This window comes from Lissotriton helveticus, chromosome 3_2 (genome assembly GCF_964261635.1).
Source record: "Lissotriton helveticus chromosome 3_2, aLisHel1.1, whole genome shotgun sequence".
In the NCBI taxonomy this organism is placed as follows: Eukaryota; Metazoa; Chordata; class Amphibia; order Caudata; family Salamandridae; genus Lissotriton; species Lissotriton helveticus.
Window position 1 is genome coordinate 273,453,720 of NC_136062.1, and position 23,161 is coordinate 273,476,880.

Sequence of the window (23,161 nt, forward strand, 5' to 3'; positions counted from 1 at the left end):
GTAACCTCTGTGTAATGCTACTCATGACATACCAGTATTTTATACCAGGAGTCTTTTTATACTGGGTTGTTGTCTGGTTTTTTTAGGTTTCGACCTGGCGAAAAGCTGCGCCGCGCAGCTTTTCGGCGCAGGTCGAAATCTTTTGAGTTACACTGTGTGCTTTAGTTCAGCCTCTCTCTTCCATTGGCTAGCTCCATAAATGGAGGCTAGCCATTGGAAGAGGGAGGCGTCTGTCATTCACCGAGGTGATTGGTGGGCGTTCCGTAGAATTTTTCCCTTTTGCTTACGTCATGCGGCGGTGGGCGTGTTTATTTATTTATTTTTTCTCTGCAATGCGGCCGCCATTTTTTCGTGGAGCTGGGGCGGACGGGTCGATCCTACATCCTGAAACATCAAGGGTGGTCTGCTGATTTTGTGAATAGTGTTAGTTTGTGGCACTCCTGTAACCCTGTTGGGTACTGTGACATACGCGGAAGATGAGGGAGGGCGTTTTAGGTTGATTGTGCAAACTGAAGTCCTCTAATTTTACCTTTCATTTGAAAAGATGTGATGGGTTAGCGGCCGTGCTTTTTTGCCCTGCACAGCCCGTAATGCAGAGCCAGACTGATTTCCTAGAGGCTGTGTGGACTTTGATGACAGTAGGTGGTGGCGTAGACGTTGTTTTAGACTCTTTAAGCATGTTAAGCTGTTCAGCACAGTTGAATACTCTGTGCAACCGAACACTGAGCGACCTCACTCCTTTCCTTTTATCCCTGTGGCACCTTATTTTTGCTGACGGACACACAGCGACTTAGCTTTTCTATATTGAAGCAGGGGTTTGAGCTCAATTGCGAACACAAACAGTGCTTGGTGTAAGCATCTTTAAATTTCAGGTTGTGTCTCGTATGCTTTAAACTAACTTCCTTTCAGATTTAGGCTCAGTTAAATATTTTTCTGCCTAATAGCCATTCGGTAAGTGGCCGTTGGACTACTTAATATAATAAAGATCACATGGCCTAATTCCAGGCATTTTAACAATTCTGAATGCGTTTGTTTTTCTTAACTTCCTCCATGAGAGTAGGCACTGGAGCCGCATTGCCTATTCTGCTGACCTGTGTTTTCACTCTGTGGAGTTTGGCGAAGAAAAGTGATTTCTGCCTGTTAATATAAAGGATCTTAATTCAGGATTGACCAGATAAATTTATACAGCTGCCTAAGTCTGTAATTGCAGTGCAGAGTGCAAAGTGAGTGTGCAGAGTAGTGAGTGCAGAGTGAGTGAGCAGAGTAGTGAGTGCTGAGTGTGAGTGCAGAGTAGAGAGTGCAGAGTAGAGAGTGCAGAGTGCAAGGGAGTGCAGAGTGCAAGGGAGTGCAGAGTGCTAGGGAGTGCAAGGGAGTGCAGAGTGCTAGGGAGTGCAGAGTGCTAGGGAGTACAAGGGAGTGCAGAGTGCTAGGGAGTGCAGAGTGCTAGGGAGTGCAGAGTGCTAGGGAGTGCTAGGGAGTGCAGAGTGACTAGGGAGTGCAGAGTGCTAGGGAGTGCAGAGTGCTAGGGAGTGCAGAGTGCTAGGGAGTGCAGAGTGCTAGGGAGTGCAGAGTGCTAGGGAGTGCAGAGTGACTGCAGAGTGCTAGGGAGTGCAGAGTGCTAGGGAGTGCAGAGTGCTAGGGAGTGCAGAGTGCTAGGGAGTGCTAGGGAGTGCAGAGTGCTGGGGAGTGCAGAGTGCTAGGGAGTGCAGAGTGCTAGGGAGTGCAGAGTGACTGCAGAATGCTAGGGAGTGCAGAGTGCTAGGGAGTGCTAGGGAGTGCAGAGTGCTAGGGAGTGCAGAGTGCTAGGGAGTGCAGAGTGCTAGGGAGTACAGAGTGCTAGGGAGTGCAGAGTGCTAGGGAGTGCAGAGTGACTGCAGAGTGCTAGGGAGTACAGAGTTCTAGGGAGTGCAGAGTGCTAGGGAGTGCAGAGTGCTAGGGAGTGCTAGGGAGTGCAGAGTGCTAGGGAGTGCAGAGCGCTAGGGAGTGCAGAGTGCTAGGGAGTGCAGAGTGCTAGGGAGTGCAGAGTGACTGCAGAATGCTAGGGAGTGCAGAGTGCTAGGGAGTGCTAGGGAGTGCAGAGTGCTAGGGAGTGCTAGGGAGTGCAGAGTGCTAGGGAGTGCAGAGTGCTAGGGAGTGCAGAGTGCTAGGGAGTGCAGAGTGCTAGGGAGTACAAGGGAGTGCAGAGTGCTAGGGAGTGCAGAGTGCTAGGGAGTGCAGAGTGCTAGGGAGTGCAGAGTGCTAGGGAGTGCTAGGGAGTGCAGAGTGCTAGGGAGTGCAGAGTGCTAGGGAGTACAAGGGAGTGCAGAGTCCTAGGGAGTGCAGAGTGCTAGGGAGTGCAGAGTGCTAGGGAGTGCTAGGGAGTGCAGAGTGCTAGGGAGTGCAGAGTGCTAGGGAGTGCAGAGTGCTAGGGAGTACAAGGGAGTGCAGAGTGCTAGGGAGTGCAGAGTGCTAGGGAGTGCAGAGTGCTAGGGAGTACAAGGGAGTGCAGAGTGCTAGGGAGTGCAGAGTGCTAGGGAGTGCAGAGTGCTAGGGAGTGCAGAGTGACTAGGGAGGGCTAGGGAGTTCAGAGTGACTAGGGAGTGCTAGGGAGTGCAGAGTGACTGCAGAGATTAAGCTAATAGCAATGTAAATGACAATGCCATTTATTTATCTGTTTTCAAAACCAACACATAAATACAAATTTTGGCATTTACAATGCCAATAGGTCTAACTTTTCCAAAGGCGAAACCATTGCATTGTAAATGCTTGTCTCTTTAGGTGCTGATGCACGTCCCCAATGCAAGTTTGATAACTCTGCCATGTGTCTCTTGACAATCCTTGTTTGAGCCCACCAAGGCCAGGAAGATGGCTGCCTGGAAGGAAGGAACTACCTCATCGAATGCAAAGGGAGGTCAACCCAAGACTGAAGGCCCACAGTCAAGACATATGACGCAATCAACTGAGTGTATCTCACGTGTAGCAGGGTTCCTATATTTCTATAACCTATCCATGAACTATTTAAGAAGCCGCGCTCACTGCACATCGATTGATTTAATTAATGTAGATAGATTTCTGCACTGACACAAACACAATAAAATACAGGAGCAGAGCGGAAACTGCAAGCAATATATGCCTATTTATTTATATATTTAATAGTTTCCAGTAGCGCTTGGGCATTAATGGAATTGTAATTGTATTTTACATTGCAAAACAAAAAAGACAAAGCAAGTTTAACAAGAACACTAAATGTGGGAGTGCGAAGGAAGGGATAGCAGGGGACAGTCTATGCCAGATGCAGTCAAAATAGGTGAGCTTTGATGAGTTGTCAGAATGCCATAAGCAATGATTTGGTCTTTAGACCCCAGGCATGTTTTGCATTTATCAAGGAAACCTAAAATAATCCCTTGGGTTTAAGGTGACCCAGCACCTGCTGGACCCAGGACAACGGTGAGCCTCGCTCACCATATCAACAACCTTACTCCATAATCCTCGACATGAAGAAAATAAATAAATAAACGACAAATGTTACTAATTTAATATTACGGAACAGAGAGTTTGAGCAGCAATATGTCCTTTTAAAACGTTATGATATAAAAGTTAAAATCTAGTTCTTGCTTCTTTCTCTACGTTAGAACTTTGAATGTGATTTGCACCATCATAGTTTAACTTGTGTGGTTTTGTTTAGGCAAGAGCAACACTGTTGCCCGTTTCCCGTTCTTATCTCATCCTCCTGAGGGATACAACAGAGGTATGTTCCTGTAACATTTAGCAAAGTATTACAACAAAAAAAAGAGATGAACTATAGTGACCTCATCACAAGATCTCTGTTAACCCCAATTCAGCTGTATATTTCAGTGTAAGGCCAAATCAGCCTTACAAGGTGTCAGTGCCAAATTAAACACCGTGGAGGGCCCTAGGCATTCGAAATTTCACCCCCACGCAAATTATCTCCTAATACCCAATTTACCGTTCTTTTTTTTTACTCACTGACAGCTGCCAGGAGAGGAGCTTTTAGGAGACAAACTGTAATGTGAAGATTATGTCTCTGGTTTATGTACTTTAAGTTGTTAATAGGTACATTACATTAATACAGTATTTTCTCTATAAAGTCTTTAATGTAAAGTTTTCGCTTCTTTGAGTTTATTCATTTTTTTCTCTCTTTTGGAAACAATTTTTAAGAAAGCTTGAGTGTAATTTTCTTTCTATATCAAATCAATATTATTTTGATCCATTGTCACAGGACCCCTAAAAGGAGAGGGGCCCAGAGGCCGGTGCCTACTTTGCCTATTTTGGTATTCTGCAACCACAGCAGCGTCACGCAATACTTTTTGAACCCCGATGCACATATACTTAGTGTATGCTTTCTTGAAATCTTGTAGATTAATTCATGGAATTTGTCATCACTAAGACTACTTTGGATCGAAATTGACTAACACAAAGACGGAAGGTTTCACTCTCCAACGAAGAGGTATTTCTTTGTGGTGTGTTTTGAGATCTTGGGCTGTGTTTTTTTAGATGGTTTTTGGTAATCTACTTCTTTGTTAAAGACAGTGATTGATTTTGTTCTTAATGTGACTCAATGCAGACAGTATATACAGTAAATATTTTCACACGCCCCCCAATTTCAACACACTATGGACTTTATTTAAGCATAACTACCTGTTTCTAATCGATGGCAAGCTTGGTCGTGCCACTCATGGATACACCTTATTGTTTAGGTGATACCGTGCTCTCCCAGCGCCACTTGGAGCCCACTGGCCCATCTTTCGATTGAACAAGTGCCACCCGAATTTGGTGGTTTATTGGTAAATATTGGCAATTTTGTACGCCCATTCCTGAATAGGTGTTTTTTTTCCTTGATTAAATGTGTGTCTCATTGTTTTTAGGTGCCCCTTCTTCTCTTTTTAACACACGTCACTTACCCCAGTCCTGAGGAAGACCCGTAGTAAGGTGGCAAACAAACTTACATCTATAAGGGGTCGAAACGTCGACTATCTTCACCTTTACCTACCCATGAACAACAGACTATAATTGTTGTGTTTCTATATATGGTTTAGGTTCCCATTGTTTTTATATGTGGCTTAGTAACAAATGCATATGTGATGTCAAATGATGAAATCTGTGACCTCACTGGATCTTTAAACTCTTCTCACTAAACTCTCAATCCTCACAAAACCACTTTACTTACCCCACCCCACTTCTTTCCTCTGGGCACGTTGTAGATACTGTATAATGAATTTTGTAACACAATACATTAATGAGGATGTGATTAAACAACATACCTCATGTTAATTGTTGTTTCACTGTCAAATTCTGTGTCTAGTAATTGTTTTTGATTGAAATTGTATGCACTGGGACCCCTTCCCTGTAACTATTTTGGTATTCCGGCACCGAGTAGGCTTTCTCACACACATTTCACCAGGAATAACAAAATAGTTAAAGGTGCGAGAAAATGTACCTGAAGGAGAGAAAAAGATGCAGGAATCGGTGTGTCACCGCTGATTCCTGGGGCCAGTCCCCATTCCTAAATGGAAAAATGATCAAAGGCACTAATATAGCATATGGAATTACCGTACCCCAAGGTATGCGTAAAGGTGGGTTCAGTGTTACAGGTGTAGCATTCCAGCATGCTTTGTTATGAAACTCATTGAAATTCATCATACCTGCTATAAAATGTCTTCCAGTCTACACCATCCTATGTAAGATGTCTATTACCCATAACAACGTGTTGGTTCCAGTGGGACCAATCAGCTTCACGGGTATAGAAGCTGGAATGTATTGAACTAGTCTTCAGCACAGGTACAGCTCTTATGATGGTTTGCCACTCAATATTTCCTCCTCATTTTCCATGATCAAGAGATATTAGACGTTACTTCTTTGTTTGAAGTTGTTTTGCTTTCTCGCGAGACCTCTTTCTAATCAAACATGTACAACAGAATCTAGTTGGAAAACATATAATGGCAGGGACCCAAAGTTCTTATTAGGATCCTACTTTGGAGGTTGCAGAGTTCCGGGCTTATCAAATATAAAGCCTGCCTAGCCTTTTTTTTAATCATAACTTTCTTCTTGTTTTCATACAATCGAAGTACATATACAATGAATTCTACTCATCTGCTGCAGATAGTTTTAAATTTGTTGGCAATGCCCAAGAGTGCACATCTAATATTCAACTACTGCCACAAGAAAAATCAATAGATATCGATAACACGATTAGAGGCTAATAGAAATCCAAAACAGTATAAAATAAAAGAAAGAGCTTATCCCCAAAACAACAAGGTACTTTAAATATTCCAAACTGTTGGGAACTTAAACTCCAGGAAGCCTGGGGCCAAGCAGTTACTGGCACTCAACATTATCATTATCAGGAGTGCACTAATTTTATGGACATATGCATCAACCCTTTTCCCCATGGATGATCCTCAAATGTTCCCTCCCTTTTCCGCTTCCCCTTCTCTCCATACCCTTGCATCCCTCCCACCCTCCCTTTGTTCTGTGACTGCATCCACACTTATGGAACTCTGCTCTTTGACTTATTGTAATAACTCTAATCAATGGTATTTGCTTTAGACCTTGCACCATATACCTTGGCTATGTGACTCTTTAGTATATCCAGTCTTATCCCCTCCCTATGTATATAGAGAAAACTCTAATCACTAATGTATGCAGTAGACCTTTGTACTCTCTACCATTCCTATGTGACCCTTAGAGTATATCCGGTCTTATCCCTTCCTATGTATATAGAGATAACTCTAATGACTAGTCTCCTATGTGACTTTTAGAGTATTTCCATGTGTATCCCTTCCCTATGTATATAGAGATAACTCTAATCACTAGGACATGCAGTAGTCCGCTTTGCTCTCTTCCATTCCTATGTGACTTTTAGAGTATATCCAGTCTTACCCCTTCCCTATGTATATAGAGATAACTCTAATCACTAGTTTATGCAGGAGTCCGCTGTGCTCTCTACCATTCCTCTGTGACTCTTAGAGTATATCCATGTGTATCCCCTCTCTAAGTAGATAGAGATATCTCTAGTATATGCCTAGAGTTTATCCATTTGTATCTCCTCCTTGTGTGACTCTATCTCTTGTACATTTGCAATTTTTTCTGTTTGTACCTTTTTTTGTAACGCATGTAATCCTAAGTCCGTATGTTTTCAACTGGTTCTTATGTAAGTCAAAAATTTGCAAATCTGTTTTTCCGAATGTAATCATCAGTCCTTATGGTTGAAACTGGGTCCTATGTAAAGCGCTCTGACACCTTCGGGTAAAGTTCGCGCTATATAAAATCGCATAAATAAATAAATAAATAAATAAATACATTGTCCATCATCATGAGGCTACTGGAGATACCCGAAGCTGCAATCCCCGTTAAATAAATGGGCACTTAGCCGCATAGTCCTGACTTATAAGGGGTCAATATCTGACAATGCAGAGGTGCTCTTTTTACCATTCATAAGGGCTTATCACTACGACTGTAATCGTACTCAAGGAGGTGCAACAGTATTTATTTGCTTGATCATAACTTAATGAAACTTATTATTAAAGTACTTGGGAGTGAGAACTCAGGTTTTAAGGGAGGATTGCTATCCTTGTACCTGTCCATCAATGCCTACATTATAGTTTTCCCAGGTGTCAACTGCTCCCCTATTTATAATCCCTTTCTTACTCTCTACATTCAGCATCACCCCTTGAAGTTCAAAAGCCTACCTAGTCTTGAGTAAGCCTCATGCCTCTTTGTTTCACTACCCTATTCTTCCTGAGTCTTTATGTCTAGGAGGGTCTCTTCCTCCTTTTTTGCCCTTTTCTGCCTTTGTCTTATGCCGGGGCATAATCTGCTGATGAAATGTAAAACCGGATTTCCAAAATTGAGTGCTGGTCCGCCACCTGCAACCACCAGAATAAATTAACCTCAAGTGACCTTGTTAGTGTTGGAGTGGCACAGGCATTGTATTCTATCACACTTTAGCCATACACAGCCTAGAACTACCAATTCTGATTCACTGCTTTTAAACTATGATTTGAATGAATGAATGAATGATTATTTCTATCGCGCATGAGAACTTAACCCCAAAAGGGCATCAAGGCGCTGTAGGTTTGATCTTACTGTTCCAAATGTGTTTAATGACATATGTCAACATTGCTGCTTTCGTCTTTCCACATAACTGTGTGATTAAGTGAACAATTCGCAATGGACTGAAACTTAATTTACAAGTTTCGCATTAAAACGAAACAACACCTGAAGTAGCATCACTGGATCTGAAGGTCCGTGCTGGAAGGACTCCCTAATTCATGGAACTAAAGTTGTATAATTTTCTAAGTCAACACTACTTGATTTCCTCTTGGTGGGTGATTGCTCAACCATCACACTCCTGATACATTTCAGCAGATGAAGAAGACATGTCAGTCTGTGTAACAAAACTTTTGCGGTCACGTAACATAACGTTTAAAAATTCTACATTTTTACGCAGGGTGCAAAGAGAAACCGAATGCCCCGAACATGCATGGGTATGTGAGGAAAGAGGCTTCCCCTGTTCACTACAGAGGGGGAAATATCTGCAGATATGCAACAGGGGGCCTTACTCAAAAGATGTATTATTGTCTGTTTCTATGTAGAATTCTTCAATAGTCATGCCTGGAGCTACAACTGACAAAGGGCTGAAGTGCCAGCACGCACAGCTCAGAAGAGAGGGGGGTCCACTTCACCTGAAGTAAGTTGGTCAATTAACGCCGAAAAGCACTTCCACTGCTGCAGTGTACAGAACTGACAGGAACGACTAACCAAGCATTAAATTAATCAAGAAAAAAAACGGACCAGAGTGGGCAACAAAAACCCCAAGGCCTTCACAAAAAGATCACTCTCTCGTGCCTCCGGAAGTTGAAATGTTTGGCAACAAATGTTTTTGTGCAATGCCAGGCCCTCTTTGTTGCCTTAATTAATTGTGTGGTTTGTCATCCTTGTTGATTCAAGGCACCCTATTCAGGAGAGCATGTTTGGCTGAACTCCACTCTCTTTGAATGGCTCGGCTCTCCCTTTCATCAGTGCTCGGAGGGCCACTGGCTCTCTGCTTGTTTGCTGTTGTTTAGAGATGTCCCCGGGCCGCTCAGGCGTGCAGTCAGGCCTCAGAAACGAGGAAGCCCGGTGCGTGGGAAACGGACATTTTGGGTCTTACACCGTTTGTGGTCCAGCGTCATGCGCTTGGTCTCAGAAAACTGATGACGTTATCTAAATATTTATGAGTCTGAAATTAAAACGAGGGGAACAGGTTTAATGTGAGGACAGTCCTAAGGGACTCCTTGGGGCTCAAAGGGTTAAAGTGAGCAGAGGGGCCGTACTGAGCATACCTTTCACCTAGGAAGCAGTCGTTTCCAAGAAAGGGCTGAGCCACTGATTGAACAAAATGGGCACGAGGAAACATGTGACCAACCAATGGCAGCCCACCACGGCATAAAGATGACAAGAGCTATTTGATTTTATGAGGCACTGAAAATATTGTATCAAAGTCACTGGTAAGCGAATACGAATATTTCGTAGTACCTTTCAACACAATGGGGAAGGAGGGAATTATAAATATTCAGAGCACACACACAGCCATTCAGCAAAAAAATAGATACAAATCAAGATACAAGCTACATAGTGCAATCCACATAGTGAGGGCACGTTCAGCACATTCAGAAGTGAGTCATAGACAGATTGAAGCTGACATATTTTATGTGAAATACACCTTCATTTCAGTGTAACAGACAGATTCTTCACATTGTGAAATACGGTTTAGTGTGGCATAAACATATTCAGTAAAGTGTGACACATAGCATGCTTGGATACAGAAACAGCCAGCACAGAGTGACAGGCACATTTGCCACACTGGGATACAGATGCATCAGACACAGAATGACAGGCACGCTTCCCACAATAGGCTACAGATGCATCCGGCACCGAATGACAGGCACGCTTGCCACAGTAGTGGGATACAGATGCATCAGGCACAATGTGACAGGCACGGTTTCTAAAGTGGGGTACAGATGCATCAAACACAGAGTGAGAGGCACGCTTGCCACAGTGGGCTACAGCAGCATGAGGTACATTGTGACAGGCACACATGCCACAGTAGGATACAGATGCATCAAGCACAGTGTGATAGGCACGCTTGCCACAGTGGGATTTAGAGACACTTAGCACAACATGACAGGTACGCTTGCCACAGTGGGATATAGATGTATCAGGCACAGAGTGATGGGTATGCTTGCCACAGTGGGTTACAGATGCATCATGCACAGTGTGACAGGCACGTTTGTCACAGAAGGATACAGAAGCATCCAGCACAGTGTGATAGGCACACTTGCCATAATGGGATAGAGATGTATCAGGCACAGAGTGACAGGCACGCTTGCCACAGTGGGTTACAGATGCATCAGGCACAGAGTGATAGGCACTCTTGTCACAGTGAGATACAGATTCATAAGGCACAGTATTACAGGCACGCTTGCCACAGTAGGATACAGATGCATCCAGTACACTGTGACAGGCATGCTTGCTACAGTGGAATACAGAGACATCCAGCACATAGTGACAGGCATGCTTGCCACAGTGGGAGACAGATGCATCAAGCACAATGAGACAGGCATAGTTGCTACAGTGGGATACAGATTCATCAGGCACAGAGTGAGAGGCACGCTTGCCACAGTGGGCTACAGATGCATCAGGCACACAATGACAGGCACGCTAGCCACAATGGGATACAGATGCATCCGGCATCGAATGACGGGCACGCTTGCCACAGTGGGATACAGATGCATCAAGCACAATGTGACAGGCACGGTTGCTACAGTGGGATACAGATGCATCAGGCACAGAATGAGAGGCACGCTTGCCACAGTGGGCTACAGATGCATAAGGCACAATGTGACAGGCACTCTTGCCACAGTGGGATATAGATTCATAAGGCACAGTGTGACAGGCACGCTTGTCACAATGGGATAAAGATGCATCAGACACCGAGTGACAGGCACACTTGCCACAGTAGCATACAGATGTATCCGGCACAGTGAGACTAGCACATATGTCACAGAAGGATACAGATGCATCCAGCATAGTGTGATAGGCACGCTTGCCATAGTGGGATACAGACACTTAGCACAGCATGACAGGCCCACCTGCCACAGTGGGATACAGATGTATCAGGTACAGATTGCCCGGTATGCTTGCCACAGTGGGTTACAGATGCATCAGGCACAGAGTGACAGGCATGCTTGCCACAGTGGGATACAGATGCATAAGGCACAGTGTGACAACCACGCTTGCCACAGTAGAATACAGATGCATCCAGCACACTATGACAGGCACGCTTGCCACAGTGAGATACAGAGACACCCAGCACAGTGTGATAGGCATGCTTGCCATAGTGGGATACAGAGATACTTAGCACAGCATGGCAGACAACACTTGCCACAGTGGGCTACAGATGTACCAGGCACAGAGTGACAGGTACACTTGCCACAGTGGGATACAGATGCATCAAGAACAGAATGATAGGCACACTTGCCACAGAGGGGGACAGTTGCATCGGGCACAGTGTGACAGGCATGTTTGCCACAGTTGTATACAGATGCATCCAGCACAGTGTGAGAGGCACACTTGCCACAGTGGGATGTCCAGACACCCAGCACAGTGTGACAGGCATGTTTGCCTTAGTGAGACATAGATATATCCAATGTGTGGCAGGCATGCTTGCCACTGCGAGGTGCAGATTCTTCCAGCAGAGTGTGACAGGCACAATCAGGATAGTGTGGAATACATACTTATCGAGTAAAAGAGACCCATTCAACACAGAGGGTCACAAACAAGCATGTAGCACAACAATAGAAAGAAATATTGAGCTTAATGCATAGCCATATAAATCACAAAATCACACGCCCAAACGCAGCACAGTGAGTCATTAAGCGCAGTGTGACATTCACGTTCAATTCCTGTGACAGAAAGATATTTAGTATAAAATATTCAGCACCGCGAGACACACGTGCAACACATTGTGACCCACACCCATTCAACAGATTATCTTATATATTAATGACAACAAACATTCCGTGAAATGCAGGAACGTTCAGCACAGAATGACAGCTGCACAGAGACACTCAGCACAAGAAAACAGACCCATTCATTCCAGGGCGAGACAAACATTAACAGTATCACACGAATTCAGAGCCCCGGCCCACCTTGCAACGCACACAAACACATTCTGTAGAGTTGCACTCATGAGCATGAGGTGACATACAGTGGGAAACATCCTTTACAACGCAACTTTTACCACGCAGTGCTATTACAACGCAGGTTTTACAACGAAAACCATTACAACGCATTGCGCTGGGGGGCGCTCTAGGATAGGGAATAGATTTAATTTACTATCCAACACCTTCCCTAGTGTCCACGGGGACTGGAGTTGGAATAGTAAATTAAACTATTCACTATCCAGCACCCCAAAGCGCTATGCGTTGTAATGGTATGCGTTGTAAAAACTGCGTTGTAACAGCATGCGTGGTAAAAGCATGCGTTGTAACGTCATACATCCCATACAGTACAGGTAAGAGCAGACCCTTCACAGACTGGCACATATAGAAACATATCCAGTGCAGCGTGACAAAGACTGGCGCATATTTACAATACCCCTGCCACACTTTTACACTGCCAGAGGGACGCTCCGGAGGCGGAGTATGCCGGCCCACATTTACAAGGACACGTCAAGCCACCCGACATGGCTTTTCATAGCCTTATAAATATGGACCCTTTTCATTACTGTGCGTAAAAGGGTCATTCCATGGGTGCTGCTGTGGGTGTTCCCATGCAACACCCATGGAATACGTCGCATTCCCAGATTTACAAGGTTTTGTAAACCTGGGAATGCGTCAGATTGTAACACATCCCCTGGGGATGCGTGAAAGTGGTGCAGTGAGGAGAAATGCCTTTATTTCTCCTTGTGTTTTGCTCTTTCTAGGTTTGCAGCATTCTGCAGCACACATAGGAGGAAAACAACATCAATAATTATTTTTGTGCAGCAAGTTTCCCTTTCTGCACAAAAACATTCATCTTTAGAAAGCGGGCACCCTTGCACCAAGATGCGAGGGTGCCTGCATTGGCACTAGCCAGCAAAGTTTGCACCAGCACAGAGGAAGGCACAGCGATGCGTTGTATTGCTTTAAATACCACGCATCCCTGCACTTTCTTAATGACTCAGCTCGATGAAGTAAGATACTTGCAGCACCGTCCTGCGTAATTTTCGAGTAAATATGCCCCACAATGTACACAGAGCGGTGCAGGTTTTCAATCCAGAGTGATGCAGGCAGGGCCGGACTGGCCGTTGCGGGCACCGGGCAATCCCCCGGTGCATCGCAAGGGCTGGGGCCGGTTTTGGGCCCTTGAGGAAAGTTTTTGTTACAGGGCCGTTTTTGCAGTATAGCTGCAAAATCGGCCCTGTAACAAAATCGGCCGAAAACCAGCCCCGGCGAAGAGCTCGGTCGCACCCCCAACCTCCCCAGAGGGGGGGGCGGCCGAGCACTTTGCCAGGGCCGGTTTTGGTTCCCAGTCCGGCCCTGGGTGCAGGCACATTCTGCGCTGCTGTCACATAAACCCACTCAGCACAGCAGGGCATGCACATTCGGTACAGTGCGAACAAAAACTTTCAGCACTGGGAAACAATCATACAAATGCACTTAGCAAAACGTGGGCTGTGTATGAAAAAGACATGACAGCTTGAAGACAGGCGCCCTGCTTTCTCCCCACCGAACAATGCTTTAATGTGTCAGTCTGCTACACGCGCCCTCCCTTGTCCGATGACTCACTCTCATTACAGTATTGACTCAGAGGGAACATTATCAGCATTTTGACAACATTACAAACAGTGCTGTGCTTTGCCTTGTTTGCTTCCAACACATACAAATGAGCACACCGAGAATGTCTACATCTGAGCTGCATACATATCATTCTGGAGCCTGCTTAGGACCTCGTGTGCTGTGGTGGAGGGAAGAAGAGATACTAATGCACCTTTTTCCTGAATTACTTAAACATTTTTTTTACCAGGAATTCACAGAGCTCACCTGCCCCAGCTATCTAAATTTGTTACACCTGACTGAACCACAGCATTAACATGTCCGAGGAGACCTCCACAAGAATATCAGTTACATGTTCATGGTGGCATATTAGTTTTTTTTTTACGGGCACCTAGAGGAGGGGGGAAGGGGTTACGAGTGGGGGTTTAGGAGTACGTTTTCTTTCCTTATAAGTTGTACAAAAGGCTGATGGTGGCTGAATATTGACGCTATGTCCGTAACTGATTAGTTTTCTCTATGTACACTATCTCGCAACAATAAAACAAATATAAACATACATTTATTTCTTTTATTGCACAACTGGTTAACAAAAAACTGTCAAACACACAAAAGGTGATGGGAGTAATGCTTTCAATATGTCTAACCACTTTTGATCACTGAGAAACATTAGTAACAGTAGCACTTGCATACAGACATTAGCTTGCTCACCATGTCACTGTAGTTTGGACCCAGTGGAATGCAAATCAGGCTTGACTCTGCTCCAATAGGAACAGTCCAGCCCTATCTGTCAGTCAAGGCCTTCCCTGAACCGGAACACAAGCAACCCAAGAACAGTTTCACCCTGATTGGGGCTCTTCAGTTGGGTGTAGCTTGGTTCCAGTGGCACCGTGAGCACAGGATCCACGTCTGGGATTACCCTTGGCCACTAAGAGCAGTACATCAAACACACAAAAGGTGATGGGAGGAATGCTTGCAATGAGTCTAACCACTGGCAATCGCTCTGGTAACTGTCCAACCCATCGTTCGTTTGCCCACCATGCCACCTCAGATTAGACCCAGCCATATGCAAATCCGACTTGGCCGTACTCCACTATCTGATAGATGATGCTCACACGTGAGGGTCCCACATTGGCCAACTGTTTAGGTCCTCATCCCGGGGTTCATGCACAATAATCTAGGAATGTGGATTGGAGGGAGGCACAAGAGAGCAGGTCCTTGTATTCCAGGAGGTTTTGCAATTCAAAACGTATCATGGAATTTTTCAAAGAGGGAAAAAGACTTTCTGTGTATCCAGGATACCTGGATTGGCTAGGGCTGCAAGAATAAAGCTTACAAACCGGGGCGGCTCCTCCGCTAAGGCAGAGGAGGGTCGTCCCACTTCTCTCAGAGCTGTGAAGAAATAAAAATAAAATGCTAATAACATCATTATTATCGTTTTATTTTTCTTTGCTATGGGGCTGGTTTAGGTCGGGCGAGCTGGGTTTACAGGGGGAGGAGTGGTGGGCACAGTCTAAGTGCACATGACGGTTTGGCTGGCCGTCTTGAGTTGGCTAAACAGTCATATGCACTTTGCATTTCCCCATTAGGCTGTAACGCACAGCCTGGTGGGAAACATGTACAGGCTCATAGTCCTCGTCTCAAAGCCGAACAATGGTGCTCAGACCAATCACAACACTGCATTGTAGCTTTGTGATTGGCTTAGGGGAGCTGTGTGCTTCCTACTTCCGTTCGAGGACTCATCGGTAAGTGCTTTTTTTTTCAAGTTTGTTTTTCCACTTTCCGCCCGCCACCCTGTTCCCTGCCAGGCGCCATTGCTTACACAAGCATGACCTGCACTGCTGGGCATCAGCTACAGTTTCAAGCTACGGTATGGAGAAATGCCATAGGGCATGGGTACACAACATTGACAGGAACAGGAAATCACTAGGGAGAAGCACCAGGGCAACTGGAGCCCTAGTGCACTGGTAGTGCTCTGCTAGGGAATGATAACAACGCTGGAGCACTGTAGCACTACTAGAGAAGAGGCTTGAGGATAGAGGATTCGGTTTGGTTCAGAGAAAGGAGGGAGACGCACACCACTGACACCTTTCATATTCAATAGTGACATGTACACACCACAAGTTAACACAAATTCCACTCAAAATCACAACCCAAACTTAACATGCGTACATGCCATTGATGCATATACAATAACATTACTCTGTCTATACACTTTCCGAACAAAAAACACGAGTACCATTCACAAACACCAATGAATCACTAACACAAGCCATGCTCATACGATTCACAGAGACAAAGAGTACACACTCAAACAACTCGCACACATACCATTCAGTGCAACACCAGACATCTACAGTCATAAAATTAGTATGTCTACAAGTCAAGGGCTTGCTTCCGATTTTCAGACTCACTCAAATTGTCCACGAGGTTAAACTTGGGGAAAACTCCATGTGTAAATCATTTCCAACTTGGACTAAATCTTCTGCGCCAACGTGTACATGGGTGAATTGGGGAATCTACCCACCAAAAATGCATTCCAACGACAATCTTATTTTTATACATGAATTTGGGAACAATCATGATTACCAACAATGGTCGGAGGATGGATGACAGTTCAAATGATGCCACCCTCCTGAAAAAAATTCTGCGAGAGCCCATGATTGCTTCTGCCCCTTCACTGGGAACACTCAAGTTTCCACTCCTTTCCCAAAAGTAAAAGTCCAGGAAATCTGACCTATTTCCATCCGAGTATAAAATGTCTGCAGATGCGCTTCCATGAGGATGATCTGTCATCTGTGCTCACAGATGAGACATTAGGTGCACCTCATTACAACATATGTGAATGACCGGCTCTGTGATTGTGAGCCATAACAACTGGGTCATACGTGCAGAAAGTGGCAAATTTATAAAGTATATACATATGTATTATCATTTCAACTATTTCACACCCTGTGACCCCACCCTTGCAACTGGTGCTTTTATATTTGCCTTAAACAAATATATCTGGGAGAATTTTGTATTGAAAAACCAGATTTAAGCTCCTTATCGTAGCTTCTTTTGGTACAACGAAAATTTGAAAATGAACCGTCGTGGCCAATTTTTTGGTCTCGCCCACTGACAGCTTACATTCTCTTTTAGCAAACTCGCCTATTGAGTCCACTTCAGACTTAGAATCGGCTTTGGTTCCACCAGTTGCAAGTGATTCACTGGTTCTCTTGTCTTTATCAGCTCTCTGCTCCTTCAAATGATCAAGCCTCATGGTGCATACTCCCACTGCAGATATTCTGCATTGCAGTGCATGAGGGTCTATATTCTCTCCCTAAATTTTGACTCCCTACTCCCTGTCGTGCTCCCAGACCCAGGAGAATACGCAGGACACCAGGGCATTGTATAGGTATGTCTTTATTGTTTCTTTCTGCACAGCATATATATATCACAACCTCCTGCCTCGAGGTCCAGCATCCGAGTGAGTCCTCTCCCCACCCCTTGACCGGATGTGGTGTCCGGTGTCCCCTCGCCCCTGCGCTGCCCCAGGGTCCTAGTGCCCTTGTCCTGGACAGGACATCTCCCCCCCTGTTGCAAAACAAACATTTTGAGAAAGGAAAAAGAGAGTGAGAGAGAGAGAGAGAGAGAGAGAGAGAGAGAGAGAGAGAGAGAGAGAGAGAGAGAGAGAGAGAGAGAGAGAGAGAGAGAGAGAGAGAGAGAGAGATGTTGTTCGATGGCCCAGAGGCCTCTTCTTTTACACCTCTTCAATTAGTCTCTTTCGTTCCATGTGCTTCCTTCTTGATCGCTGTTTTCTGATATCCACTTGAGCTTCTTCCTTTTGTGTGCCTTTCTATAGTTCTTGCTTTGACCTTTCCGCTTCTCTTGCGTCTGCCTTGCTGACATGCGACAGGTGCCCTGTGGCGTGACACTGGCCAAACTGCCACCTTTGCCATCCGTTCTTTTGCTTTTGTCATCTTCAATTTGTCTCCGGGGATCTCGTTGCTCCATTTCCTCGCTTGTCCTTCTTTGACCGTCACAGTGCCTCCTTTCTTTCTTTTCCGTTTCTTCGCATGTCTTCCTTTTTTCTCCTGAGCCTTTGTTGTTGCGTTCGCTGTTTGAGCTCTTACAGCAGTGTCTTCTTGTTCCACGCTTTTTCCTTTCTTCATTCTCTCATTTCCACCACCTGTCTTCGGTAATTTTGTTCTTTGTTGATGTTGTGTCACCTTTGCTACCAGTTCTATTTCGTTGCCATCTGAATTTGGCTTTCTGCTCTGTCCCCGGTCAGCATGTGCTGCGTCGTACTCGGCCGCCATAGCAAATCTTGTCTCTTTTAATTCTTTGTGGTGCTCTTCTGTCCACGTGACATGTTTTCCTTTGTTTGTTAGCCCCTTCGGTGGGGTGCTTGTGATGGCATCATCTTCTTCCAGTCTTTCAGTTGCCATAAGACCCATCATTTGCGTTGTGACGTTGCTCAACAGGCACGGCACTGTTTCTTCTATGACCTTTCCTCGCTCCCTTTCTTTTGCGTCTGCTGTCGCTCTAGCCTCCGCTCTTGCTAGGGGCAGGATGTTTTCCAGTGATGTTGGGTCTTGTAGTATCTTTGCACGGAAGCTCCTGTCACGGCATCCTTCTATTATTCGCAATCTTATTGCTTGTGTGTTGTCAAATTTGTCAAATTCACAATGTGTCACAAGTTTCCTCAGCCTGGCCGCAAAGTCATCTGGTGTTTCGCCTATTTGTTGAGACGCAGTTGCGAAATTGTATCTTTCACGGTCAATATTTCTTTGCCAGTCAAATTTCCTTGTTAGACATTTCTTTAGTTTTTTATAATTAGTTGTTTCCTTTGCTGGTAGCGTCACCAGGAGGTCCCCAATGTCATCGCCTGCATAATTTAGTAATAGACCCAGTTTCTTTGCCTCTGTCACATCCGTCTCCTCCATGTATCTCTCCAGATGTCTGATCCAATTCTCCCACCTTATTCCTACTTGTGGCTCCGACAAGTTGAATGGTGGTGGTTTTCTGTATTGTGCACTTTGTCTTTCTGGCTTGGGGTCTGTCATTTCTTCTTTTCTATGGTATTCTTTTGTTGTTTCCCGTGCTCTTTTTGGCACTCTTCTGTTTCCTGTGCTCCTCTTGTCACTCTTCTATTCTCCGTGCTCGTCCTGGCACTCTTTTTGTTTTTATTTCTTCTATCGTCTTTTCTTTTGTTGTTTCTCGTGCTCTTTCTGGCACCCTTCTGTTTCCTGTGCTCTTCCTGGCACTCTTCTATTCTCCGTGCTCTTTCTGGCACCCCTTTTTTCTCGTTATGTCTTCTATTGTCTTTTCTTTTGTTGTTTCCCGTGCTCTTTTTGGCACTCTTCTGCTTCCTGTGCTCTTCTTGGCACTCTTCTATTCTCCGTGCTCTTCCTGGCACTCCTTTTTTTTCTATTGTCTTTTCTTTTGTTGTTTCCCGTGCTCTTTTTTGGCACTCTTCTGTTTCCTGTGCTCTTCTTGGCACCCTTCTGTTTCCCGTGCTCTTCCTGGCACCCCTTTTTTTCTGTTATGTCTTCTATTGTCTTTTCTTTTGTTGTTTCCCGTGCTCTTTTTGGCACTCTTCTGTTTCCTGTGCTCTTCCTGGCACTCTTCTATTCTCCGTGCTCTTCCTGGCACTCTTTTTGTTTTTATTTCTTCTATCGTCTTTTCTTTTGTTGTTTCTCGTGCTCTTTCTGGCACCCTTCTGTTTCCTGTGCTCTTCCTGGCACTCTTCTATTCTCCGTGCTCTTCCTGGCACTCCTTTTTTTCTATTGTCTTTTCTTTTGTTGTTCCCCGTGCTCTTTTTGGCACTCTTCTGTTTCCTGTGCTCTGCACTTTGTCGTCTTTATTTTCTCTTATGTGTCTTTATTTCCTTTCTTTCCGTGTACTTGTTGTCTTTATTTTCTCTTATGTGTCTTTATTTCCTTTCTTTCCTTGTACTTGTTGTCTTTTCTCTTATTTCCTGTTTTTTTTTTTTTTTTTTTTTTTTTTTCTTCGCTTGTGCTTAATTAGCGCTCAATTCCTTTAGTTCGATTCTCTTGTTCGTCCTTGTCACCCTTTGTTCTGTCGTTGTTTTCTTCTTTGTTTGTACTTTGTTCTCTTGTATCTTCTTTATTTGCACCTGTTCGTTGTGCTGTCGTCCTTTATTTTGCCTCGTTTTGCCTTTGCATATGCTTGTTTGTGCCTTTTTCTTAATTTCCTTTCTTTTCTTTCCTTTGTCCTTTTACTTGTTGTCTTCTTCTCTTATTCCCTGTTTTTGTCTTCGCTTGTGCTTTATTAGCGCTCAATTCCTTTAGTGCAATTCTCTTATTCGTCCGTGTCACCCTTTGTTCTTTCTTTATTTTCTTCTTTGTCTGTGCTTTGTTCTCTTGTATCTTCTTTATTTGCACCTGTTTGTTGTGCTGTCACCTCCTTTTCTGTTCTTTGTTCTATTGCTCCTTGTTCAACCCTTATTTCCTTATTCTGCCTCTTTTTGCCTTTGCATATGCTTGTTTGTGCCTTTCCTTCCTTTCCTTTCTTTCCTTTCTTTTGTCCTTTATTTTGCCTCGTTTTGCCTTTGCATATGCTTGTTTGTGCCTTTTTCGTAATTTCCTTTCTTTTCTTTCCTTTGTCCTTTTACTTGTTGTCTTTTCTCTTATTCACTGTTTTTGTCTTCGCTTGTGCTTTATTAGCGCTCAATTCCTTTCGTGCAATTCTCTTATTCGTCCGTGTCACCCTTTGTTCTTTCTTTATTTTCTTCTTTGTCTGTGCTTTGTTCTCTTGTATCTTCTTTATTTGCACCTGTTTGTTGTGCTGTCACCTTCTTTTCTGTTCTTTGTTCTATTGCTCCTTGTTCAACCCTTATTTCCTTATTCTGCCTCTTTTTGCCTTTGCATATGCTTGTTTGTGCCTTTTTCTTAATTTCCTTTCGTTTCTTTCCGTTGTCCTTTTATTGGCCCCTCTTCTTCTTTAGTTGTACCTGTATTTATGTATTTATGCCCTCTTCCCTGGTACTATGCTCTGTATGCTGCCTTTTTGTCACTTATGTGCTTTACTTGCTTCTCTCCTTTTTGCTTTTATTTATTTATTTGTTTATTTGTCTTGTATGGCCCTCGTGTTGATTGTCTTTTGCTTTACCCACCCTTTGTGGTCTTCTTTTCCTCTTTTCGGCGCCTTTATCCCTTATTTCTGTCTTTTTGGCTCTTTTTCGCGCTTCGCCTGTCTTCAAAATGGCCGCCGCACTCGGTCTTGGCTCCTATTGGTTTATATGCCTGTCTTCAAGATGGCCGCCGTGCTCTCGCGGGACTTCACGTCCAATTGCGGCGCTGCCTGACTCCAAAATGGCCGCCGCGCTCTTTTCAGTTTCTATTGGCTCCCGCGCCTGACCCCAAAATGGCCGCCGAGACTCTCGTGGGTCACGAGAGCTCGCGCTGCTTTTCTATTTCAATTGGATTTCGCGCTCTTTGCTAGGCGCTTACCGGAGGGGTCGTTTCTTGTTCCTTTCCTCGTGCAGCGGTCGGGGTGGGCTCCCGCGTCGCTGCTGCTCTGCTCAATCAATATTGCTGCACTCCTCCTTCTGGGCACGACGCGATCCAGGGTGGGCTCCTGGTTAAAATCGCGATTTCTCCACGTCGGATGATTCCGATCCCGCCTCGTCGCCAGATGTCGTGCTCCCAGACCCAGGAGAATACGCAGGACACCAGGGCATTGTATAGGTATGTCTTTATTGTTTCTTTCTGCACAGCATATATATATCACAACCTCCTGCCTCGAGGTCCAGCATCCGAGTGAGTCCTCTCCCCACCCCTTGACCGGATGTGGTGTCCGGTGTCCCCTCGCCCCTGCGCTGCCCCAGGGTCCTAGTGCCCTTGTCCTGGACAGGACACTCCCCTTTTATTTCATCTCTTATTTTTAATATAAAAATGCCTCTGGTGTCCTTTGCCTCCTCCTGCGGTCCCACTCACTGGTAGCCGATACCTTTTAAAACTATTCTAAGATGGCTGTCCTGAGTGCATATGGACACGGAAGTGCACACACCATTACTGCTTTTTATCTTATTTATTAAAATATGTTTTTATTCAATTTTCTCTTAACATGAACACAATAACATTGCAGTTTTGCACAGTACATCAATATACATCACGGTTTGCATGACGCGTGACAGCTTTTTATTTAAATGTTAACAAAACCCATTCAAAAAATGTCCTTCATCTGTGCACGCACGCGAATGTACCGTGGCCATCGTGGCATTAGTTCTGTTAAATTTAAAACAAAATGCATTCCAGGTGGCCGCCATCTGCACGCACACGTGTGCTTGTGCATCAGGACCATCTACCAATGCATTTAGTTTTGTTTTTTAACAAAACACATTTTTTTGCAGTTTTATATAGCGCGAACTCGGGCCGAAGGTATCAGAGCGCTTTACATGAGCACCAGTTACATTACACAAGGATACATTCAATTTTGGTGGGCAAGGATGGATTAAGTGATTTGCCCAGAATCACAGAATGTTTGAGCCTCCCGCCAGCTCGAACCTGGTTCCTCTGCTTCAAGGTCGGCCGCCCTAGCCGTTAAGCCACAACCGCACCACATCCAAGATAATCGTTGCACGTGTACACACACACACGCACGCACGCACACACACACGCCCGCGATCAAGGAATCCATTTTGTTCTCTTTTTAAGAAAATTCACTACACGATGGCTGCCAAGTGCAAGCATGCACACCGGTCATCTTGGAATGGATTTTGTTAAAAACAAAAAGTATTCTAAAAAGCATTAGCAACAGCACAATGTCACGGCAGAGTCCTCTTGACATTACCAATGCCTGTTTCATATGTGGTCTTAAATGTATATTGTTTTTAAACAGATGACAAATTGTGTTTCACACAAGTACAATTGTGTTCCCTTATGCGACACATTTCGGAGGGTTGCTGAGAAAGGACAATAAAAAAAATTAAAGATTGGGTGATTTAAAAAGTAACCATTTGGCATCACCTAACTCCTTCTTACAGTTGTTTATTTGAATATGTCACTATTGACCCATACCATAACCTTGCCCCCTATTCTTAACTTGATTGGGTAGCACAAAACCCTAATTTTGCACTAGTCCCAAGTACAATCGGTTTAGGCTTAGCCTGTTGGGAAATCTGGCTACACCAGTGTCTTCCACTCATATCAGACACCATGCCTTCACCAGTTGGGTGGGGGCCACTCTCTATAAACATGCGATGGGGTTTACCGGCATGTGTGTCCTATTCAAGGGCTATTCAAGTCAGAGCCTGAAGGCTTCAAAGTTCAAGTTATCAACTATTCTGCTGCTCTTCCATGTTTTGTAACTGTGATGTCCTTTCAAGCTAGAAGAACCTCATCGTGTAAGTTTATCAG

At 44.6% G+C, this 23,161-nt stretch overlaps 1 protein-coding gene across 3 annotated transcripts in view; it reads right to left on the reverse strand.

Annotated features, from left to right (window-relative positions):
- Positions 1–23,161, reverse strand: part of DAPK2 (death associated protein kinase 2) — a 558,977-nt gene that overhangs the window by 127,701 nt on the left and 408,115 nt on the right. The gene's annotated exons all lie outside the window — the stretch shown is intronic.